Source organism: Ursus maritimus, unplaced genomic scaffold (genome assembly GCF_017311325.1).
Source record: "Ursus maritimus isolate PB19 unplaced genomic scaffold, ASM1731132v1 scaffold_25, whole genome shotgun sequence".
In the NCBI taxonomy this organism is placed as follows: domain Eukaryota; kingdom Metazoa; phylum Chordata; class Mammalia; order Carnivora; family Ursidae; genus Ursus; species Ursus maritimus.
In genome coordinates this window covers 742,667-750,779 of record NW_024425008.1, presented here as the reverse complement: position 1 = coordinate 750,779, position 8,113 = coordinate 742,667, and the positions used below count along the sequence as shown (strand labels likewise).

At 57.4% G+C, this 8,113-nt stretch overlaps 1 long non-coding RNA gene across 3 annotated transcripts in view; it reads left to right on the top strand.

The window, feature by feature from the left end:
- The first annotated feature begins 6,144 nt into the window (after positions 1 to 6,144).
- Positions 6,145 to 8,113, top strand: part of LOC103676879 — a 4,060-nt gene continuing 2,091 nt past the window's right edge. Inside the window, exons 1-3 of one of the 3 annotated variants that reach the window (XR_005837578.1) lie at positions 6,145 to 6,549; positions 6,748 to 6,818; positions 7,367 to 7,442. This is a non-coding gene — a long non-coding RNA (uncharacterized LOC103676879). The other 2 variants (XR_005837577.1, XR_005837576.1) reach the window with 2 other exon arrangements.

Here is an 8,113-nt window from a genome sequence, read left to right as displayed (position 1 = left end):
CTGGCGGGTGAGGTGACCTGCAGGCCGCGTGTCGCTGCTTCCTCTGCACCTCGGAAGGCTCTTCATTACTTTCAGCTTTAGTTGTGTTTACAATTATTAACTCACAAAACCACAGATGCGGGAACAATTGATATGCTTTTCAATAAAAAGTTTTCGACAGCAAAAGTATACTTTAATTGGAAATGCATCTCTGGAGGAAATGGGTGGGGTTTTCCCAGGTAATCACTCACTGTGAAAAAAGAGTGTTCAGAGCCAAACTTCTCCTACCTCGGGGTTTCTAAGCACCTTGCTCACCTAAGCACACTGCGGACAAAAGGCGTTTTGTTTCCGCGATTACAAATAGCACGTTGATTCCTTACCAGAGAGGATGGAGGCGGCCAGCTCACCTACAGGCCCGCGGCCGGGGTTGGCGTCACCCTCCTGCACAAAGGCGGGCAGGGGAGAAGCTGCCCCTCCATCTCTGGCGCCTTGTAAGTCGGGGCGCTGGACTTCACCCCCAAACTGCGTGCATATCTTTGGGGACTTACCCCCATCCCCTGCCCTGATTCAGGACCACAGGTCCGCGGAGACAAAGAGAGAGATGCCGATGCCGGTGCCGATGCCGCCTTTCACCACCAGAGGGCGCGCCTCGCCTCCAGAAGGACGGGGGCGAGCGGCAGGTGGCTCCTGCACCTGCCGTGGTGAGGCGGTGGCAGAATGCTCTCTGCACCTGCAGGAGGCTGACGGTTCACTGCGCCTGCAAGGATGGTGGAGGGTCACTGGGAACCCCCATCCTGGGTCCCAGTTCAGCCCCGCCCCTCTGCCAGCTCCCTTTCCCCTAGTTGAGGGTCTTGTCTGGAGGCACTGGCCAGCACTCCCCTTTCACTGGCCCCCACCCTGGAGCAGAGGCACTGGGTCTGGGAGGACTGGGGACATGATGATGTCATGGAGCTCTGGCACAAGTGAAGGCTTCCTGTAGCTGGGTGGACCCCCACTCCCACAAAGGCAGGAGGGAGCCCCTTCTGCAACCCAGGCTTGGCCGAAAAGGTCCTGAAGGTGGCTGGGAGTCAAGGACACCTGTTCTCTCTTCTGTCCCTCTGCAGAGCACCTGCGCCCAAGGTCCAGGGAAGGTGGTCCTGTGCACCTTCGGGGAACGACCAGGCTGCCCAGAGTGGTGGAGGGAAGACCTGTGCCCATTGTCACCTAGAGCCAGGCCTGATGCAGCCAGCTGAAAGCGTGTGACCTGCCCATGGTCACTGCCTGTGAGGGTGTGCTTGGCATGTCCTGAGTCCCCTTGGGTACCCCCAACCCTCCCATCTCAGGCTGACAGAGAAAGACGCAGCCTCAATGCCCAGAAAGAGCAGGGCTCATGTGGGGGCCCTAGAGCCTGTGGCCGAGGCCCCAGCCACCCTGTTCAGCCCTGGGGCCATCAGGCAGTGTGGGCTGCTCAGGCCAGGGCAGGTGTCCCCTGCCCGGAGGGCCATCCTTCCCTACACATGGCAGGTCTGGCCTCCACAGCCCTCACCTCTCGGCCCTTTCCCTCAGGGCCCAGGTCCTCTCAGAGCTGCCTCACCTCCTGGGCCTCAGTTCTCCCCTCCACAAAGCAGGACGTTGACGGCTGCTGGTTGAAAGGCAAACAGTCTGTGTGCTCGAAGTGACCTCACGGTGCCAGCACATAGTGGGTGCTCAGGACAGGACGTTTCTCCTGCCCCGTCCGCCCCTCCACAGGCCCAGGACACCGTCCGGCAGGGCCATCAGCACTAGTGGCTGCCCTGGCGGTCATGGCACTCGGATACTGTTGACGGTCACCTGACCAGACTGGACCCCACCAGCAGGCCCCAGCATGGACTACCCCATGGGGGCAAAGCCCTCGCTCAGCGGTCTGTGGGGGTTAACCCCGAGGACTCCCTCTAGCCCCCGAGACTGTGCAAAACAGACCGAGGGTCCCTTCCTTCCTGGCCAGGTTGGGGGACTGGCAAAGCAGGACTGTGAGGACCCCTTAGGAAGGGCCTGGCCTGGAAATCAGGACTGCTCTGGGAGCTGGGGGGCTCCAGGGCTGTCCCGGGTGGGAGGGGTCCAGGGACCGGCCGGGTCCTGGGAATGGTGACAGGGCAGAGCTCATTTGGACGAGAGAGGGAACTTCGACGAGCCACAGGGCCAGGAATGAGCTCCCTGTCACGGGCGTGTGAGCAGAGCTGGGCGGGCAGAGAAGTGGCAGAGGGACCCCGGTCCTGGACGGGGCCTAGCTGAACCCCCAAACACCCCTTCTGGCCCCAGAGAGGAGGCTTCCTTGTCCCCAGAGGCCTCTCGCAGTGGTCCCATGACCCTGACCATTGGAGCATCCCTCAGGACAGGTACCGAGCTCTGCCTCCAGCAGACACCACCTCCCTCTCTCTCCCTCCCTCCTGGGAGTACAGGAGCCTGTGACCTAACTCTCAGCGGGCACCTCCCCTGCCCTGCCTGCTCCTCTGGGAGGAGCATTATGCTGGCCTCTGCGGTACCACGTGACGCCGTGCTGTGTGCTGTTCGTGGGGACAGAGAAGGAATCCCTACAGCTCCCCAGAGCTCTGCGCATCTCCTGGCCTGGGCGCTCAGTGCCCTCCGCCCACACACGCCATGGCTCCATCTACCTGGATGGCCGTTTTCCAGGATTTCCTGTAGATCTTTTAAGGCCTAAGAGTCCCAGGATCTAATAATTTTACAAAACTATGTCTCAGTGTTAGTCATTCTGGGTCAGTTTCCCTGACTAGGTGGTATGTCCTTTCAATACATAGGTTTCAAATCTTTCTGCGCTGGGTAAGTTGTCTTGGATTTCAGTTTTTAGTGTCTGTTCTGTTCCAAAGCTTTGAGATTTTCCCCCAGGAAGTCCAATTATATGTATGTTGGTGCCTTTTCTTTCTTTTATAAACACCTCAATTGAGGGGCGCCTGGGTGGCACAGCGGTTAAGCGTCTGCCTTCGGCTCAGGGCGTGATCCCGGCATTATGGGATCGAGCCCCACATCAGGCTCCTCTGCTATGAGCCTGCTTCTTCCTCTCCCACTCCCCTTGCTTGTGTTCCCTCTCTCGCTGGCTGTCTCTATCTCTGTCAAATAAATAAATAAAATCTTTAAAAAAAATAAAATAAAATAAAATAAAAAATAAAAAAATAAACACCTCAATTGAGATGTAATTTACATACTATAAAATTCACCCATTTCAAATGTACAATTCAATGGTTTTTAGTGTCTCTACAAAGTTGTGCAACCAAACCGTAACCATAGTCTACTCTCAGGACATTTCATCGCCCTGAAAAGAAACCTCGTACCTATTAGCAGTTCCAGCCCTGGCACCAGGAATCTCCCGTCTCTGTCTAGAGAGTTCCCTGCTCTGGACGTTTCATGTAAGTAGAATGTGCAATACGTGGCTTTGTCTGCCAGGCTTCTCTTGCTAGCATAGTGGGGTTTTTAACTCTTTTTTTTTTTTCAAGATTTTACTTATTTAATTAAGAGAGTGCACGTGAGGGTGAGGAGCAGAGGGAGAGGGAGAGAGAATCTCAAGCAGACTCCCCACTAAGCGCAGAGTCCGACGAGGGGCTCAATCCCACAACCCTGAGAGCACGACCTGAGCTGAAATCCAGAGCGGGAGGCTTAGCGGCCAGCGCCCCCCAGGCCCCGCTAGTGTTCTGTCTGTAGCAGCCAGTCACGCGGACCATACTTCATTCCTGCTAATAGTCGAACATCTTCCATTTTACAAACGTTCCGTATTTTGTTATCGGGTGATGCGTATTTGGGCTTCTTTTTGGTTATTGTGAATAACGCTGCTATTAACGTGCACGTGCAAGCTTTCGTGTGGATGTAGTTTTCCGTTCTCGCGTGTGTGCCACGGGTGGAAGCGCCGGGCGTTTGCACGCCCCACGTTCCAGGGTTTGAGGAACCGTCAGGCTGTTTTCCCGAGAGGCCGCACCCTGTCCCGTCCCCAGCAGCCGGATCCAGCCTCACGTCCTCGCCAACCTGCAGCTCACTTTCACGGTACCCGTCCTCGAGGGCGCCAGGTGAACCCCCTGCGGTTTGCACTTGCCGTCCCCAGCGCCAAGCATGTGTTTCGGGGCCTATCAGCCCCCCGCGTGGCTTCTCTCCTCCTCTCCGAGTATCCCCACCATCTTCTTTACTTGTTCTCTGGATCTGCCGCTTTCTTTTGAATCCTTTTCACGGGTTGTACACCTCCTTCTATCTTTCTCAAAATATTTACTTTTGAGTTTATCCACCATTGTGTCCCCTCTGGTTTTATCTTCGTTTCCAAAATGATCTTCAGTTTGTCTCTAACTCTGATGTGTCTCTTCTCTTACTGTCTTTAAGCTTTGTTGTGAAGTGGTAGCCAACCTCCAAGAGGGCCGGTGGGTCCTCGGTGCCCAGTATTCCTGCCCCGGTGTGTTCCCACCCACGTCAAACCAGGCACCCGGGGCGCACAGCCGCACGTGGGGGATGTCGCAGTGGGGGGTTAAACGGGATTGCAGCCTCCCCCTTGATTTCTGGAGCACTTGCACCAGGAGAGCCAGCCGCCCTGTGGTGAGGACACTCAGCAGCGCACAGGGAGGGGCGCACAGAGGGCCACAGCTTGCTCGCCCTGTGACCGGTCGCCTTGGAGACAGACCTTGAGCCCCAGTCGTACCTTCTGATGACGCAACCCAAGCAACATCTGAGGCCAAGTGACAGCCCAGCCCGAGCTCACGAGCTCAGGGGAGAGTGTCAGCAGCTGGCTGCTGTTTTACACCGGGACATGCTGTGCGGCCCACAGTAACTGATAGGGTGGGGGTTCTGTGGGCCTCCTTGCCCACAGGACGCTCTCTTTCTACTCCTCGTCCTCTCTTTTCCTTCCAGCGTCCTGTACAGGATCCGACGGGGACGCATTTCTCCTCCTCGCTCTCGTGTGAAATCCGGCTCCTGTGCCGGTTTGCGCAGCTCTTCAGCCCCAGCCCTGAGCCCCACAGCCCCTGCCTCAGCCCCAGCCCTGAGCCCCACGGCCCCTGCCCGGCCACCTGCCCCCTGCTGTCTGCAGGGCTGTTCCTGCAACTCTGTTGACCCTGCACTTCCCAGTGGGACTCTCTTACCCCCCACCCCTGCTCACAGCGTCCAAACTGCGCCCCTTGCGCTCCTCCTGCTGAGCACGGCACCCTCCCTCCCGGCCTCCCCCACAGCCAGGTTCACGGGCACTACCCCTGCCCTGGGGGCTCCTGTGCTCACTTTGTCCTCTGTCTTTCAGCTTCTCTTCTTCATCTGCAGTCTCGGCTCACTGTGGCTTCCTCCTGGCCTTCCGGTGCTCCCTCTGCCCCTACAACTTGCCCCTGGTGCAGCTATCCCCGTCCCGCTACTTGTCATGTACCATCATGCTTGTCAAACCTCATGCTTCCCCTGCGTTCCTTTTCTTATGAGGTTTTTCTTGCTTCTTAATTTTTTGAAAGATTTTTATTTATGTATTTGTGCGAGAGCTCGAGAGAACACAAGTGTGGAGAGGGGCAGAGGGACAAGCAGACCGCCGCTAAGCGGGAGCCCGATGTGGGGCTTGATCCCAGGACGCTGGGATCACCACCTGAGCTGAAGTCAGAGGCTCAGCCGAGGCAGCCGGCAGGCGCCCCCCTTGCTTCTTACTGACAATGTACTCCTTTGTCTGCTGCAGCAGGCCTCACCCGTTTGCTGTATTTGATTTTATGTCTTCATGCTTATTTACACTCTGGGCCCATCTGTTCCCGCGATGGTGTTTCACATTCTGCGCGTTGAAAGTCACTGTCTTTCCTCCTCGGGGCTGTGGTCCCGGAGCCCGTGGCTACTCTGGCCCTAGAACTGGTGCTCTGGCTCTGGCTCTGCCGTATTTCCTCAGAGTCCGGGGGTGGGAGACTTGCCCCCCGCCTCCGTGATACAGCGACCTGTAACAAGAAGTTCGCCTTAGGGGCGCCTGGGTGGTACAGCGGTTGGGCGTCTGCCTTCGGCTCAGGGTGTGATCCCGGCATTATGGGATCGAGCCCCACGTCAGGCTCCTCCGCTATGAGCCTGCTTCTTCCTCTCCCACTCCCCCTGCTTGTGTTCCCTCTCTCGCTGGCTGTCTCTATCTCTGTCTAATGAATAAATAAAATCTTTAAAAAAAAAAAAAAAGAAGTTCGCCTTAGCTCAGCATCCTGTTTCTGGCACACAGCTCCTTAAACCCTGGGGATTTTCTAGGGCCATTAGGGTATCTTTTGTATGATAATGAGGTAATGCTGGAAAGCCCCTAGAATGGGACTAGTTGCCAGGGGCCCCACCACCTGATCTGAGGGCTGGAACATTCAGTCCCACCCCCTGACCTCTGGGGAGGGGAGATGGGCTGGGGGTTCAATTAATCACCAAGGGCCAATGATTTAATCAGTCGTGGCTGCCTAAGGAAGCTTCTATAAAAAGCCAAAAAGGGTGGGGCTCGGTCAGAGAGCTTCCGGTTGAGGAACTCTTGGAGATCTGGGAGAGTCCCGTGCTGGGGGCGTGATGGAAGCTCCGCCCCTTCCCTTCCCCCGCCCTATGCACCTCTGGGTCTGCCCTTCCCAGTTACAGTAGACCCGAGATCTAGTGAGTACAGTGTTTCACCCAAGTTCTGTGAGCCGCTCTAGCAAATTCATTGAACCCACGGAGGGGGTCGCTGAAACCCCGATCTATATAGCCAGTGGGTCCGAAGCAGGGGTGACCACCCGCCACCGGGATCTTAAGTGGGGGGAGGGGCAGTCGTGTGGGACGTACGGTTAACCTGCAGGTTTTGTCTTGACGTAGGTTTGGAATGCAGGTGAGGTCCGGAGCCCACGGCCAAGAAAGAAATCCTGAGATGTCTTTGGTGCAAAAAGGTGATTTTATTAAAGCCCGCGGACAGGACCCGTGGGCGGAAAGAGCTGCGGCACTGGGGTTGTGAGGAGTGGCCGGTTATATACTTGGGGTTTGGGAGGTCAGACACAGGGAGGTGTCCAAAAGGACTTTGGTCTGCTAAAGAGTACTGTCAGGATACCGGAGGCCTGGCCACGGTCAAGCTGAGGCTGTTTTCCCTCTAGTGAAGCATTAACGTTGAGATAGTTGGGAGCTTCCCGGCGGGAGGGGGAGGTTAGGGCTCCGGGAAATTGAGTTTCTGGGTCTCTGAACATTAAGCTAATGCTGAGTGAGAATGTCTTTTCCTTGTAAACCACTAAGACACCTGTCCTGCTGGGCTGTGATCTCTATCCGATAACCATTTGTTTTCTCTTCCCTTAGTGTTAGGGCGGCGGGGAGTGCCTGGGAACGTCACACTATCCCACCTGCCCGCAGTGGGGGGGTCCCACAGTGGGGGAGTCCGGGGGGGGGGTCCGCTGTCCTCTGTCCTCAGCTTGCCTTCTGCTCCCTCACCCGCTGAGGCCTGCTCCAGGTGGACCGTGTCAGCACCAGGGGGAGTCATAGGACGCCCAGCTGGTGCGTGGAACCTGTGTCAAGCATCCTCCCCCGTAAGTGCTCTTAGCAAGCCCCACCCCCATCAGAGCTTCATTTTCAACCCCCACCCGCCCACCAAGGGCTCCCGGACTACTAGTCGCCCGGACGCGGGGGCAGAGGGTGGAGTGGGTGCCAGAGGGGCCATCATCCCGCTCTCAACAAGCCCTCATACCTGCAGGTGCGCCCACCCGTGAGTCCTCGCCCTGGGGACCAGCCCCCCACCTCTTACTGTCCCCTCCCCACTCCCTGCAGCCCCTCCCCTCCCCCACCCACCCCATTCAGGACAACCTCAGTCCCTGGGGTTTCCCACTGGGGCCTGTCTGGTTTTTCTGGTTGCCTGCTGCAGGGGCTTCCCCAGGTTGAGTTGGGGGAGAGCCTGTCTTCGCCAGCAATCGGGACAAGACGGAGAAGACAGGCCCTGGAGTTGCTCTGGTGGGGAAGGCGGACCCCCAAAGCTCTGCTCCCCTCTTCTGCTCTCTGAAATGTCACCGCGTAATGAGGTCTTAGCCCCAGCATAGTGGGCACCTGTGGCTGGTTAGAGGGGGCCCCTTCGAGACCTGCCCCTAGGTGCATGAGGTTATTCCCTCGTCTCTGGGCAGGACCTGGGGGGGAGGGAGTGGGGGGCTGGGGGCAGGGGACCACCCCCCTCCCAGCACGCACACGTGTGTGTGTGTGTGTGTGTGTG